Source organism: Lissotriton helveticus, chromosome 2_1, assembly GCF_964261635.1.
Source record: "Lissotriton helveticus chromosome 2_1, aLisHel1.1, whole genome shotgun sequence".
Lineage (NCBI taxonomy): Eukaryota > Metazoa > Chordata > Amphibia > Caudata > Salamandridae > Lissotriton > Lissotriton helveticus.
In genome coordinates this window covers 116,857,177-116,873,035 of record NC_136059.1, presented here as the reverse complement: position 1 = coordinate 116,873,035, position 15,859 = coordinate 116,857,177, and positions in this window count along the sequence as shown.

The window sequence follows — 15,859 nt, the reverse complement described above, 5'->3', positions numbered from 1 at the left end:
CCACGCACACGTAGAAATCTTAATTTACTTTTATGAATTCATCCTTTACAACGCAAGACCAAATAACAAAGCAAGACTAAAGGCCTATCTTGCGTGGAAGGGAAATATAGCGGATTTATGGTTAATTGAGTTACCGAAATTCTTGATACGTCTGAGCGTAAATATTAAAACAAAAACCGATACAGTTTAAGATAGGACTTTCTGAGACATTAACCTGCTGACCTCACGCTCAGAAGTTTTAAGTTTCAGCCGGCAGCAGCAGATTAATGCGTTCTTGTGAACAAAAAAGGAAAGGGTACGAAAAATGTACCCCACAATTTTAAGAAAAGCTCGCCATAAATAACTGATTTATGTGGATGACTGACAAAGCCATTTGGAAGCAAGAAGGCCATGCTATGATTCAGACACCACATAAAACGGCGAAGGTGCCAGAGACTTCACTGTGTAACTAAAGGTAGCTGGCTCCTTAAAACAAGACTAAATGAGCAGAGAACTGGGACAATGTGTGAAAGGGTAGTCGGGCAGCAGTAGTGCATACTTCTACAAACAAGCATTGGCCACAAAAGTCATCGTGATCATGATCGCTGTGAAAGCGAGACGCGCTAAAACACGCAAGGGATGCGTGCACAAGCGCACGTCCTTGTGCGCGTTCTAGCAAGCTGGTCGCTGCTTTGGGAGCACTTCCCAAAGCAGCTACTAAATATCTCTCCGAGCATCGCATGCGCGCTGACTCAGCGAGACCTCAAAAGGATAGTCTACATTAGCACAAAGCGGGGGAGATTGACAAAAAAGTTGCGCAGCCCCCCACAAAGCTGCGCTAGTTGCATGAGACGTAGGGAGCAGGGGAGTACCATATCGTCAAAGATATGAATCTCTCCTCCCCTTTCCCTTGCGCTGATTACAGCTGCCGTGCGCCTTGCACACACCTTAGCACCGCAGCGCTAGGGTGTGTGCAAGATGCCAGCATAGGTTTTGTATAGGATGGGTACTCTTCCTGTACAAAATACTATGCTCGACACAAGGGAAAGTTTTTCCCATTTAGTATGTGAGCTGCACAGTGCAGCACGCATGCAAAGTCGGAAAAGGAATGAGAAATGAAAGCGTTTCTCCTTCTTTGCGCCTGGTTGAGAAAGTCGCAATTTTCCCATGCTAAACCCAATTTACTGTTTTTAGTAAATTGGGTTTAACATGAGAAACTTTGGGTGGTTGCATGGGAATGCCCATGCACCACCCTTGGTACGCCCCCATGGCGCAAAGTAAGGCGAAGCAGCGCGATGCGCTGCTTCGCATTACTTTTACGTTATTTTCAGTGCTAAACAAGTTTAGCGCTGGAAAGTAAATTACAAAAAAAGACTTAGCGTCATTTTGCATCACTTTTGTGATGCAAACAAGGCGCCAAAGCATAGTAAATCCCCCCATTGTCAATTACGTGTCACGAACACCTAACGATGTCAGCCTTACATTCTCTCTCGATCTGCCGCGGAATAAGAAAACAAAAGTTGAACTCACTCATTGGCTATAATAATTCCAACACAAACTGATAAAGTGCAGGGGTGGTGCCTGTTGCAGGAAAGCCAACAACGCATGGCTCCGCCTCTCGATTCATTCAGTGCAGGCCTGATGTGCAGTGTGATTTTCTCACTTGACTTCCGATATAGGAACTGTTGTAAGTTGTCCTTTGTGGCAACCATGTCACATGAGAATGCGCCCTTTCCGGGCTGAGAGTGACGTTGTCACACTGAAACCATAAGAGAATATATTAATAATGTGACAATAACGATTTATATCTCTACTGATACCCTATGGTTTCTTCAAAAAAGTGTATATAAATTGCATAAATAGAGTATCTCATTTTTTTAGATTGTGATTTTGATGAAAGTGTTGAGTGTGTCTAGAAAAAATTCCCCCCTGGTTGAATGAGTATGAATGTGGTAGAAAATAAGAAATTGGTGTTTTTGATATTATCGTGATGTGTTGTATAATATGTTTTTTTTGAAAATCTATAAATGTGTTTAAAAATACTAAAATCAAAAATGTGCAAATAAAATGCAAAATTGATAAATGACCGAAAAAATTGTCCTTCTGGCATAGTGTTTTGATCGTGTGTTTAGAATAGAATAACATTTGTAAATTTGTGTAGCAGTATTGGCTTTTTTTGTTCGATATACTAAAGGCAGGGTTTGGCCTTACTGCTTGGGAGCCCATACCCAGTGGTGATTTATAGAGAGTGAGACTCGGCTGATGAATGCAGCCACTCCCCAGGCTGTGGCGCGGTGCGTGCCAACTCATACTCTAAAACGATAAATTATTTTACAATGCTTCTGAATACTGTGCAGCTGTCTGCACCAGTTAGCGCACAGTTTGTGCATTACACACTGCCAGCAGCGCACCTGGCTCATGCGGATTCACCTAATGGAGCACAGCTTAGACTACCGTGGCGGTGCTTCAGAGTCAGACACCTGTTGAGACACTACGCATATGAGCCCTGAAGAAGCCCTTTAATAGGACGAAGTGCATTGGCTACTGTGAAGAAAAAAGAAAATAAAGACCCAAAGAAGAAAGAATTTTGTGAACTGACTTACCTGGTGGAATTTACTTCTTGTGTGTAGTGTGTGCGGATCAAATTTTCTTCTTGCAATTGTTTGTTGTGAAAGTTCTCACAACATAGGAAACTAAAAGGGTACGGTTTCCTTTGATCAACGCACTAAGGGCCCGATGGAGGTGGCAAATACCGGTCGGAAACGGCCGAATTCGGCCGTTTCCGACCGGTATTTGGCATCTTGAGATGTAGGGGGTCAGATTTTACAGATTCAGTAAATTTACCGACTCGGTAAATTTACCGAATCTGTAAAATACCAAATCGGTATTTTTACCGATTCAGTAACGGCCAGATGTAGGTGGGACACTTCAGAGTCCCTAATGCCTTACAGAATCGGTATTTTACCACCCAATCCAATTGGGTGGTAAAATACCGATTCCAGGTGTGCATGCACATGTGTGCATGCACACCTAGTCACGTGACAGGCAGACATGCCCTTAGGGCATGTCTGTGTGCCACATGGCAAACATGCCCGTCTTTAGGGTGCTAGAGGGTGTCAAAGTGACACCCCCTGCACCCTTGCTAAAATTGGTATTTACCGATTCTGTAATTACAGAATCAGTATTGCCCATTGATTCCTATGGGCTTCAAGGCCCATAGGAACTAATGGGCAATACCGATTCGGTATTTACAGATTCGGTAAATACCGAATCTTAACGACTCGGTATTTACAGAATCTGTAATACCTACATCTCCCCCCTTCATATTTACCGACTCTTAAATACCGAATCGGTAAAATTCGGTATTTAAGAGTCGGTAAATATGAATTACCTACATCTAGCAGCTAATTGTTACAAAATCTCACCTAATTGAAATAAATGCGGTGTCATATCCTAGTCTCTTTCTGTAAATCATTTTGCCTGATGCGTGATACTTGGCAAGACTGTCTTTATTGTATGCATGAAACAGACTCTCTGGCTTTTTATAGTCTCAATGGTGTGAGAACAGGAAGTTATTCAGTTGTGACGTCATTCCTCCATCAGTCACGGCAAACTGTGGTGTGCAATACTTTGCGGTGTATTTACCAACCCCTATAGCCACCAGAGCATTACTTTTTTTGATACTTTGATGGTGGTGCAGCATTTCAATATTTACAAGGTAGCGCTAAGCCACTCAACATGGCTTAACGCCACCCGAGTAATTATGCCCCTTTCCACCAAAGTTCTCTGCGGGAAAGAGGCGTGCAGTGGGTGTTGCAGTGGGCGTTCCACTGCAATGACATGCTGCCCCAGATTTACAAGGCTGGGACAGTGCCAAAAACGAAGGCCAGGGAATACCTGGTCTTAGAATGGTGATAGAAGGAAAAATAATTAATTTCTCTTCCTTTTTTGCTTTTTTTATGTGTGCTGCTTCAACCATTATTGATTTTTTATGTGCAGGAAGTTGTCCCTTCCTGCACATAAACAATCGCTCCTGCAGCGCAGGCATCCTTGCAACATTGTGGCAGGGTGCCTGCGCTTGTACTTGGGAGCTTTTTTTTTTGCGCCAGCACTAGGAATTGTGGGTGTGCGCCATATTCGTGTGAATACGATGCATTCCTGTGTTTTTAAAATTTCGGCGCACCGCATTGCCAAATTTGGCGTAGCACCCTGGTCCGACATATTTTTGTATATATGTCCCTGTATTTGAAGGGAAAAGAGTCGAATGCAGAATCTGAAAGCGTTAGCGTTGGGCTAAGGTTTCTTTTGTTACACTAACCCAGTGTTAAACCTTTTTGGGGAATTCGCAAACCAACGCAAATTGGTATTGCTTTGGTTTGTATAGAAAAATAGCAGAAAGCAGTGCGAAACGCTGCTTTGAATTACTTTGCGTCAAGTGGGTGTTACATGGATGGTACATGGGCATAACTGTGGGACCACCCATGCTTTTTTACTCTAAGCTCGATTCTCAAACATCAGTAGAAAGGGTTTAACGCAAAAAAGTAACGCTGCTAAAAAACAGGCGTTAAACTGAGAAATGTTTTCGTTTCTCAATGCTTTTCCGACTTTGGCTATGGCGCTATGGTTTGTGCCCGGTGCTCGGCAGCTGAAATCAGTGCCGGCACCAGGGAGAGGGGATGAGAGAGCCATCTCTATGCGAATATCGCACTCTCCTGCTCCCTCCCTGTCACGCAATGCAGCGCAGAATCTTTGGGTGCTGCACTGTGTTGCCTATCAGGTTTCAGAATCTGGGCCTTCGAGTCCTCCCTGGAGTCAAGGACAGTGGACAAATCCACCCCACACACTGAGCACATCTTCATGCATAACCAAAATCCCACTTCCACAGGCAAAGGTTCACCAAAGTCTCCCAAACTCAGCACTGCTTCGGAACCCCCAAACATCACTTCTGCAACGTCCAGGACAGCCCAGCCACATCCAGAATCTGTTGCAGGCATCGACGCCTGTTCTGCTCAGCTCCATTAAAGCTTCAACCAGCCCCTTCAACGGCCCGTGTCTAGTAGCACAGCCACTACCATCAACACATAATATTAAATTTTATTTTAAAAAGCCAACTCTAACACAGTCACATCCTTGAGAAAAATCATTTTGATAAAGCTGAATTGTCCAACTGATCAAAGTATATATTGTACCTATTTGTTACATGAAAAATAACTGTATAAACATCATTAGAATATGTGGATGGATACTAATCCTTGTTGCACACTGGAATTTGCATGCGTTAGCTTTGCCAGCCATTCGACTGCGCCATGCTGCGTCACTTTCAAAGCACAGGGATGCATTGTATTAACAATAAGGCTTCCGGTTTTCCATTTTAATGATTTTTACAGACAAATACAGACAGAAAACAATGGGGCATATGTAAAATCCTCTGCTGCCACCACAACGTCACTTTTTCAGATGTTGTGGTGGCGATAGGGGCTTAGCCTTATTTACAAGGCAGTGTTAAGTCATTCAACTTGGCTTAGCACTGCCATGTAAATAAGGCCCCCTTTCATGCTATGGTTAGGGTGAAAGAGGTGGGCAGTGGGTGTTGCGGTGGGCGTACCACGGTAACATCTATTGTTGTTGACGCTGCCCCCTATGTACAAGGGTGGCGTATATAAAATGTAAATGTAAATGTAGGTGTACTTATATAGCGCAAACCTGTCACCCAAAGGGCATCCTGGCGCTTGCTTAGGGAACCCGTCCTGGTATTCCCCTGTGAGAAACCCCGGCAGGGTGTCCACAAGGTGAAAGCCAGGCATCCCGCCACGAGGGGCCGTAGTGGAGATTAAGCAAGCTATTGCCCAGAGTTGCAGAGTGTGACCCCGTGATTTGAGTAGGCACCGGAGCGAGAATTGTCGAGTCCGTGGAATTTTTGAGCCCGAGACCCGCCGAGGCGGGGAATCGAACCCTGGTCCATCTCAGCTTCCGGGTCTGCCACCTCTAACCACTGAGCCACGCTTCTCCATCTCCAAAAGGCAGCCCCAAAATTAAGATCAGGGAAACCGAGGTCTTCAGTTGGCGAAAAGAGGAGAATTGCATTATGACTTCTGGGGGCATATTATCAAGAACGGGTGTTACATTATCGCCGCTTTTATCGGCAGGGAACTGCCGATAAAGCGACGATAATGTGCTTGATAATACGCTCTATGAATTCCAATCAAAGCCCATGTTAGATGTCTTCACATCTAACATGGGCTTCGATTGGAATTTATAGAGCGTGTTATCAAGCACATTATCGCCACTTTATCGGCATTTTCCTGCCGATCAAAGCGGCGATAATGTAACACCCGTTCTTGATAATATGCCCCCTAGTTTTTGCTTTTTTTATGTGTGCTGCCTTGAGCAGCACACATGGAAAAAGCAAACTGAAATAAATTGTTTATGTACGGGAAGCTCTCCCATCCTGTACATAAACAATCTGTAAAAAAAAAAATACATTTGTGACTTTCAAGTGTGCTGAAAGGAACAGTACACAAAACAGTAACAAAAATGTATTTTAAGATTGTTGTTGTGCAGGAAGGGACACTTTCCTACCCATAAACAATCCTCTTCCGCACGCAGACACCCTTGCACTATGGTGCAAGGGTACTTGCATTGGCGCTTCACTGCTTAGAGTAGCGCCAGCACTGGAGGAAACGCAAGGCTGCACCATATTCTTATAAATATGGTCCAGCCTTGCGTTTCTGAAGTGGCTGAGTGAGGCGTTAAGCCATGACGGCTAACGTCTCTCTCCCCCACTTCCTCTTACATATGCCCCAATGTGTTTCCTGTCTGTATATATTTTTAAAAGCAGAACAAAACTGAAAATGGTGCTTCTTGGGAGAGACTCCTCATGCTGTCTTTCAGGAAGTCAAAGCAACAGCTGATCAGATAGACAGCAGCGAGAGTTATAAAACATGTATAATGTTGCTTGAGATTTCCTTAAAAACACACACATGTTAACACATATTTAAAGAAGAGCCCCAATATGTACTTTAGAGTGTTGCTTTGTTATACGTGGCTGCTTAATTTGCTAACACGTGACAGGCATCCATGTATGAGTGCTCATCCAAGAGTAAAATAAAAGTGTAAATATCACATTTTACAGCTCCATTTATTATCAAAACACAAAGTAAATATGGATAAAGGCCATTAAGATAAACAATATAGAAATATGGAAAAATACAGATGGAAATGTTAAAAAAATAAATACCATAAAACCGGGAACCCTAATTAACAACAATAGGACGCTTCTCTGTGCTTTCCTCTGTGCTGGCGCACAATAATTGGTTGCAAAGCGCCAATGCAGCATCCTTGTGTCATGTTGCAAGGGTGCCTGCACTTTGGGATGACTGCACAAAAACAATCATTAATGGTATTTTCCTCTATGCATACTGCATAATGCAGCACTCATTGAAAGAGGAAAAAACGAGGAGAGATAAAAGCCTTTCTCCTCGTTAAGCCACTCCTATGACTCCCTTGGGGAGGCATAGAATTCTAGCACAGTCCCAGTATTACAAAATGTTGTAAATCTTGAAATGCATCAAGTTCCATGGATGATGCATGGGAACACCCACAGCAACACCCATGCAACGCCCCTTTCATGCTGAGTAATGCATGAAAGGGGACCATATTTACAAGGCCATGAAAAGTCATGCTGGGTGACTGTATGTTGCCTTGTAAATATGGGTAGGCACACTGCTCTGCCAGTGTGTCTAAAAAAGTGACGCACCAGTGGAACAATGAGCTTGTAAATTAGCCCCTTTGTGTTTCACACTACACATTCATTTGGTACTTTACAAACAAAACAATCTTTCAAAGGTATCAAATGCTTTTCTGGATTTGCTGCCTGCTAATTGCCCAGTCTAATACATTTTGTAAGGTTTATGTGGAATGACAAATCTCTCCGGAAGTGCACTGACATGGAGTCAATATAAAACGGTTTCTTAGAGCACCAGATTAATAGTCAGCAGATGCGGTCTGTTTAAAGAGAAGAGTGGCTCAGGGGTTAGAGGCAGCAGACCCGGAAGCTGAGATCGGTCCTGGACCAGGGTTCAATTCCCTGACTCGGCGGGTCTTGGGCTAAAAATTCCACGGACTCGATAATTCTCGCCCCGGTGCCTCCTCGACTCACGGGTTCACATTCTGCGACTCTGGGCAATAGCTTGCTTAATCTCCACAACGGCCCCTCGCGGCGGGATGCCTGACTTTCACCTTGTTGATACCCTGCTATCTCACAGGGGAATACCAGGAAGGGTTCCCTAAGCAAGCGCTGGGAAACCCACTGCGGGTAGCTGTGCGCTATATAAGCTCAACTACATTTACACATACATACACAAAGAGAGACAAGACGTACCTTTGTACCAATGAACTCAAACTCATAGTACTCTCATCAGTCAATGGACTCCCTGTAAGAAGGCCCAATATGTTATTTACAATCACCAAACTAATAAGGACATCAGATGTCACTGATCAGATTTCATTAAAAAGGAAATCGCCACTCATTTTTTTTGTAAACAAATTGTACGGCATTTTATACTGCAATGCAGTACAAAAACACCGGGCCTAATTTTCACAAAAATAACAAAGCGAAGCACTGCAAGCCATTTTGCTGTGCCCGCTGTGTCATTTTAAAAGCTTAGGGTGTCGTGTAGTTCCTATATATATATATATATCTATAAAGGTTCTGGGCATTTAGGCAACATAGACTATAGGATTGGTGTCAGACTGATTCTGGACACCCCTATCGGGTATGTTTGCCTGCATAAAACAACAAGAAGAGAGGTAGGGAGAATAAGGAACCACTCTTAGTCCCCGGTCAAGTTTTTGCAAACAAAAAAAGAGTGTTCTATGGTACATAAAGAACCACACTTGGAGCAGAGAGAAAGGAAAAATCACTAGCTTCACTCAATTAGGAAAGCCCTCACTCACCGACCTGGTCGATGACATGCTTCATCATCGGGCCCCTCTGAAAAGGCCGAGTGCCTCTTCAGTGTGCTGCGACGCCAGGTCTACTGCGGAGCGTTTTTTTTTGTGAGTTTAGGCATGAAGTGAAGCTAATTAGTGGTAGTGTGAATTAAAAATGTCTTAGATATATCAAAAATGATTTATTATATGATCACAAGGACAAAGATAACATTTTAGTGTTGGAAGATGAACCCAAATTAATTGTTAGGTTAATTCCAATAAATATTAACATCAGTCAACAAGTTTCTGTCTTTGAAATGGTGTAATTTTACCAGGCATTCGTCAGGACCAAAATGGACTAAACCCTGTCGGTATGAGAAACCCTATGGCTCACCCTAACCATGGGACGTGAAAGTAAAAGGTGAAAAAGTGAAAAAAGTGCAAAAGGAAAGAGAATTCTCCTTCCCGGTAACTCCTCGTTTAGGAGGCTTACCAACACAAGGTTACTGCACCTGTGAAAGAGAGGACATAGACAAACATACAAGACAGGACACACAGTTAATAACTGGTCGGTTTAGAAGTATGCTTGCAGTGCTCCAATTGTGACAGGGCTGTGGGAGGCCAATAGACACTATAGTTATCACCAACCTCTTTCCCTGGGAAGACTAATACTGGGTTAAAGGAGTGTGGTGAATTACATGTGGACTAACTCACGGAGGTAGCCGTAATTAAAAAAGGGGAACGCGTGTTCCTGGTCGGGATCAATGGACCATGTGGTCGGTGATCCAACATTGAATGTTAATTATTAAAATATGTCTCACTTGGAAATTACATATGATCGGCACCATGGGTCACAGGAGGGGGGTGGTAGCGTATTTGGCACGCCCTTTGAGATGGAGAAATGACATAGTCAAGATTTAAGAAAATAGCCAGGATGTTACCTATCTCAAGCGTGATAGTGAATAATCCACTTGGCGATGAAGAATTCTAATGTACCATAGAACACACTTTTTTTGTTTGCAAAAAAATGTTTGCCTGCATACAGGCTAGCACTCAGTGCCACTAGAAACCCCTCTTACCAAGGAACGAATAGTTCTTGGCAACTATCAGACATGACAACTCTGATCCCTCAGAACAGTGTTCTACTATTCGCTCAGTCACACAGAATAAACGGTAGGGATGTTTTCATTAAGGATTTATTGAACAGTCATTATTCTGGTGTAAAATAGATGTGTTGAAACAATTATTAGACAGAAACAGATATAAATGACTAGAAGCACTAGTAAAGTAAAAGAATGGTGGATTTCTACCATTCTGCTAAAACCATGAATGCAGTCAAGTATATAAAATACATTACAATAAAATGCATACTCCGATGATGCAATCCTAATCAGATGTACCTAAGTGTACCTAGCCTGTGTGTAGGTGTTAAGCCAACAATCTCTCTGGGATAAAGTCGGACCCCATTACCTGAAGTGAGAGACTTTGGAACCCCATTCAGGTCTCTAGATGGACACCCCGTAAGGGATGTCAGACCACTGCGAGCTGAAGTATCTGCATGCAGGACTTTAGTGTCTCGCGTCAGTGTTTCGACCTGGAAGTCCTGATCTCTTCTCCCTATTTCAGCAAGATGTCATGTTTATATACCCAAAGGTCTCCCCAGGGGTTCTACCTTGCTGTGCCGCTGTCGGACTTAGGATGACATAAGGAATGAATCTTGTACATATATTTATTATGCAGGAGATGGTAGTCTTGCTGTCTTTCGAAGAATCTAAGGATCCTCATGCATAATGTATGAGGCTATTGCTCGTGGAAAAACCCACGTTCTGTAAGTAGTGCTGTAAGTAGGTAAAGGGTCAGTCCTAGCAGCCCGGTATGAATGTAGTGTAGGGACGAATATAGGTGAAAGTTTGCGGTGTTATCCTAGCCTATATTGGGGTACCTATATGGAATATAACACCCAATCCTCATCCTACGGCACAACATAATTACATTCTAACGTATTGGTACACAATAACTATAGAAAAAACCAATACTTAAAAAAAAAACGTTAAAAACTTTAAAAAGTGCTTTAAAAATGTTCACTCAAGCAATAGCTCTAATGTGTCTGTAAATATAGTTTGAACAACTATAAGCATTGAAAAGCCATGCAGGTCAAAAGTCTCATTATGATTTTTGGAGTTCCAATTTATGAGTTTGTTTTTGAAAAAAAGAAAAGAAGGCCGAATTTTCCCCAACACATGTCGGGCCAAATGTATATTTGCCCTGGCTGGTAGACGCAACATTCCTGCTGCCTGCCTCCTCAGATGACAATTCCTGTAACACCTTGCTTATTATGTCAATTGAGCACAGATGATCTTCCGTATAGCCTGCAGCCGATGCTGGGGCAGTCTGAGTGACATCCAAGGTCTGCGTGTCAGAGGAGGAATCGGCATCCATCCTAACAGGAGCCAAGACTTCCTGTGGTGGCTCAAAGAATGCTGCCAGCAACATCGGAATATGCTGGGACACTGCAGAACATGGGCCGTTATCTGTTCCAGTAGAGCATCAATGTCCGGTGGAAATCGATGAAAGTGTCAGACAGAGATCCAACACGCATTCTTCTCAGCAGAACAGGCATCAGAGAACAGGTAAGACACAGTCCAACCAGACTGGTCTGAATGACAGAAACTAAGAAGCTCTTAGTTCCCGTAGGCAAGATGTGCAAAGATGTTGTACCATGCGATCACGGTATTTACGCTCCAGGAGCACTCTCTCCATTTCCTTGGAGACTGGGGCGTCCATAGCATAGCAGAAAAATTACAATCAGGATACGTGCAATTAGGAGCAGGATCAGCGGATGCCCTCCAAAAATTCTTCCGAATACGGAGTGTATAAAGTTTAGTATAACTCAGAGAAGGTGCTTAACAGTCCAGAACCTATGGTCTTAATTAGGTGGACTATACCCATCATATCAGACATGTTAAAGATATGATTCACCATTTATGAGGAATGGAAGGGGCAGTTTGTACATATGAGTAACTTGGTCGAGGACCTTGCTATTTGAAGATCAAAAGTCTCTCGGACGGAGGATTAGGGCACAGATTTTTGAAGAAGCATGGCTTTCATTCTGCTCAGAGTATCAAACGATATAAGAAAAATATTCAACGAAGGCCATAACGGCACCTCCCTGATTGTGTGTGTCGGTGGAACCAATACTTGCATACAGCAAGTAACCCTGGAGCTCACAATGACTAAATATGCGATGCCCGGAAGCATTCTGCAACAACCTTGATCGTTCAGCATCAAGTAGCTCCCATTTGAAACCAATTTGAATACCGCGGTCATCGCGGTTGTTGGGGTACCTCTCCGATGGCAGGACAAGTTTGCTACTGAACCATTGCAGGCCCAGTGTAACATAATATCCTGGTGTATGAGAGATCCACTTACAGCATTATCGCAGTTTGTGCCGCTTAGAAACACTTCGAGATCCCCACTCCTGCATTGAAATCTATATATGATAATTCCCAAAATTCCTTGATTAATTCCCTACCCATTTCTTCATATATGTCTGTTGTTGTTCTAGGCAATACTTAAACTGGAAAGTTGTGATCGGTAATGTTATATTGCCATGGATCAACCATTCTGCAGATGGTAATTCTGCTATAGTGAAAGCTAACCTATCCAGATTTTCAATATGCAGCATTGTATATTTTTCTTCTCTTTCTGCCATTTTCATCTGTTTTTCTATCAGGTTGTATGCTGAATACAAGGTCGTATTAATGATAAAACTCCAAGGCACATAACCAGCGCGCAGTGATTGCAGCGTCCAGCTTAACAACATAATGGAACGTAATTGTGATTGTCCATGCTGTAGTAAGGACAAATCTTGTTCTAGTACTTCAATAGAAAAAGATAAATGTTGCCCAGTGATTTAATCCTGGATGTTAATGTTGTCATACCATTGTCGTCTTCAGCTAATGCTTTTTCTAAATTGATCCAATCTATTTCTCGTAATCTCTCCACTGCTTCTTGTTGAGAGATTTTCCAGATTTCATAACAGACAACATAGTAGAAATGTATTTGACTTGGCATTCTGGGACCCAATAAGAAATCCCGTAGGTCCACATCCGCTGCAAGTAAGGATAAGTGTTGTCTCACCTCTGTGAGCGTTGATGTTTTTAGCCATGACTTATCAACACTGTATGATGTTACCACCCCCGGATGTTCTCTTTGTACATAGCTTGGGTCTGCCCTATGGACACTGAACCCTTCGGTGGTACCCCTGAATCTTTCTTGACATCTGCTAGTGTCTGTGGGCCAAACCAACCATGCCTTCCAATTGGGGTCTGATCTATTTTATTGCATGATGTCATCTGAAGTAAACCCTTCTTTGGACGTATTGTTGCCCTCTGTTTGTGATGGTGATGGAATCCAAGGTGTGTTCAAATCCTTTTTCTTGGCTACTCCAAGACAGGAAGTCTGCTGCACAGTTTCATCAGAAATATCATCTGCTGGGGAATGAGGCATGCTCTAAATAGTGCTTCTTTTTCCCTGGACTTGCCAGTCTCTAGAACCCCAGACTGATTTTAAATCTACAGTATCTTTCCATAAGTCAAAACCCTTTTCAGACAATTGGGTAACAAAGGAAGCAGAATAAATCTGTTTGGTGTTTGTCAACACATGAGGCTGTGTCAAAAGTATTAAATCCTGAAAATATGAAAAATGTTGTGCAAACGCCTTTGGACTACTTTTCGGCAGTGTTGGGCAATGCTCCCATTGGTGACATATGAAAACATTTCTAGGGATGCTAGGTTTGTGTAGGTAGTGTTGACCAAAATGTTGATAACAATACATGGTGTTAAAATCTGATGTGTCTTCCAACATTTCATTGCTAGAAAATGCGGCAGATTGTTCTAAATCAGACAACATATTATTTGCAGTTTAAAAATCTCAATCATCGGAAAATGTACTGGAGGTGATAACATAATTTAACGAAATGTTAAATAAATGAGGTATTTCTAAAAGTTCTGTTGGGCCAAAAATGTATAATCAACCTTTTCCCATACTATACAATCAGGTTTATGAACTGCTTTAATGTTCACTGATGACAAGTCACTGTGTTCGCGATGTGATGAAACATGAGATTTCAGGAGTAAGTTCGCTTTTGATGCTGCAGAGCTTTGGGGAAGGTAAGTTCCATTAATAAGTAAGCAGAAAACAATTACTAAGCCTAACCAGAACAGAAAGAGCAGGATCCCGGTAAATATCCATAGTTGTAACCACGGTGACAGCAGGTAAGTCTTTTTAAAAAAAAAAAGTCTTTGAGTTGTTGTGGATAAGTTTTTTGGTCTGGCATCGTTTCAGATTCACTCAGATCCAATTAAAAGGTATCAAAGTCTATAAAATAGCCAGATGCAATTCGGTCTATTTTCGGTAGCTCAGTCGTTTTTTTTAGCTTGTAGGTGGATCTGGAAATTATTGGACGGCCAGGTGGATCATTTGGATCTTTATGCATCTTAGGCAAGACGTAAAATATAGGTGTCCTGGGATTTTTATTTTGAAGGAAAGCAAATTCTTTTGGTCCAAGTACTCCAAGGTCAAAACCTTCGTGCAGGATATTAAAAAGCTTGTTTTGTAACTACTTCACCGGGGTGTGATTGATCTTTTTGTAACAGAACGGATCGTCAAGCTGCCGTTTAACCTCCTTGTCCATGTCCCTTTAAGAGGTCTTGCGATCACATGACCATTATTAGAATCAGGAAGTAGGCTCGCACGAAAACACCGATTACGCGCCGTCTTCATCTGTGGAGGAGAACGCTTGGCGGCACAAGTAAGAATGCTCCCGGGGGTGTAATTTGTTTACTGCAATCATACGAAATGGCTCAGAGGCAGTATGATTAATTTCGTTTCCTTTTGCAGTTCATTTGTGGAACCGCGGAGTATATAAAAAATATAAAAAAACGAAGCCACGATTCGTCCCTAATCGACACCACGAAAAATACCGGCTAAGCGACAACCACGCTAAGACCGGGTAAGTGTGTGTGAACTGCAATGCTTCTTATAAGCAAGCACATTAGGTTCAACCCTCAAGCAGACATTGCTGACTCTAATCTTCCATTTAGGTACCCAAAGCCAATATCACAAATTGTGAAGGTGAGCTTTTTTCCTTGTATATTTCACACTCAATGAATTTCACCAAGCGACCATAGATTGTCAGAAATGTTATTTTTCGTCTTTTTATGTGTAGACCATTTGGGATAACTCCACACCTGACTATACTGTGACACCACACACTGGAGAATTAAGGTAGGCGGTGTCAAGCCGGTTGGTGGCTGTGTCTAAACGCAAGTTTGTCCCTCAGATAGGTTAACCTCATATAATCGGTTTTTGTCTTGTAGAATTAGTGTTTGGTCCTGAGTCGAACCCCGCAACAGGGTGTTCGAAACGCGTCGACCCCGTAGGTCCAGTGTCAGTCATAAAAATCTAAAGTACTGAGTCAAACACAATACGATCTGTTCTGACCAAATTTTTGTGTTTCCAACATTATAAATGACAAAGTATACTGCATTATATGATTTAATGAAATGTTTATATTGACACGGGCCCATACCTCAGAGGTATATCTTGTATATAGGAATATGAATGGTATGTCTGTTGTGTGAAAGATTCAGTGTGGATGTGTTGTTTAGTGGTTTATGATCTGTATTGTAAAAATTTGTATCTATTTTTATATTTTGTATATAGTTGGGATATGCACAAAAAAATTCTTTTGAAAAAAATAAGAAATTTTCTGAAAAAATTATTGAAATAAATTAGTAAGAAATGTTACATCAGACTGATATGTTTTATTCATAACAGATCTTTGGCTATTAGAAATTAAGTTAGTCCAGTACTTGCAGTTGTGTCGTTAGTTCAATGGTTAGAGCGGCAGACCCTGATGCAGAGGTCTAGCCCGGGACCAGGGTTC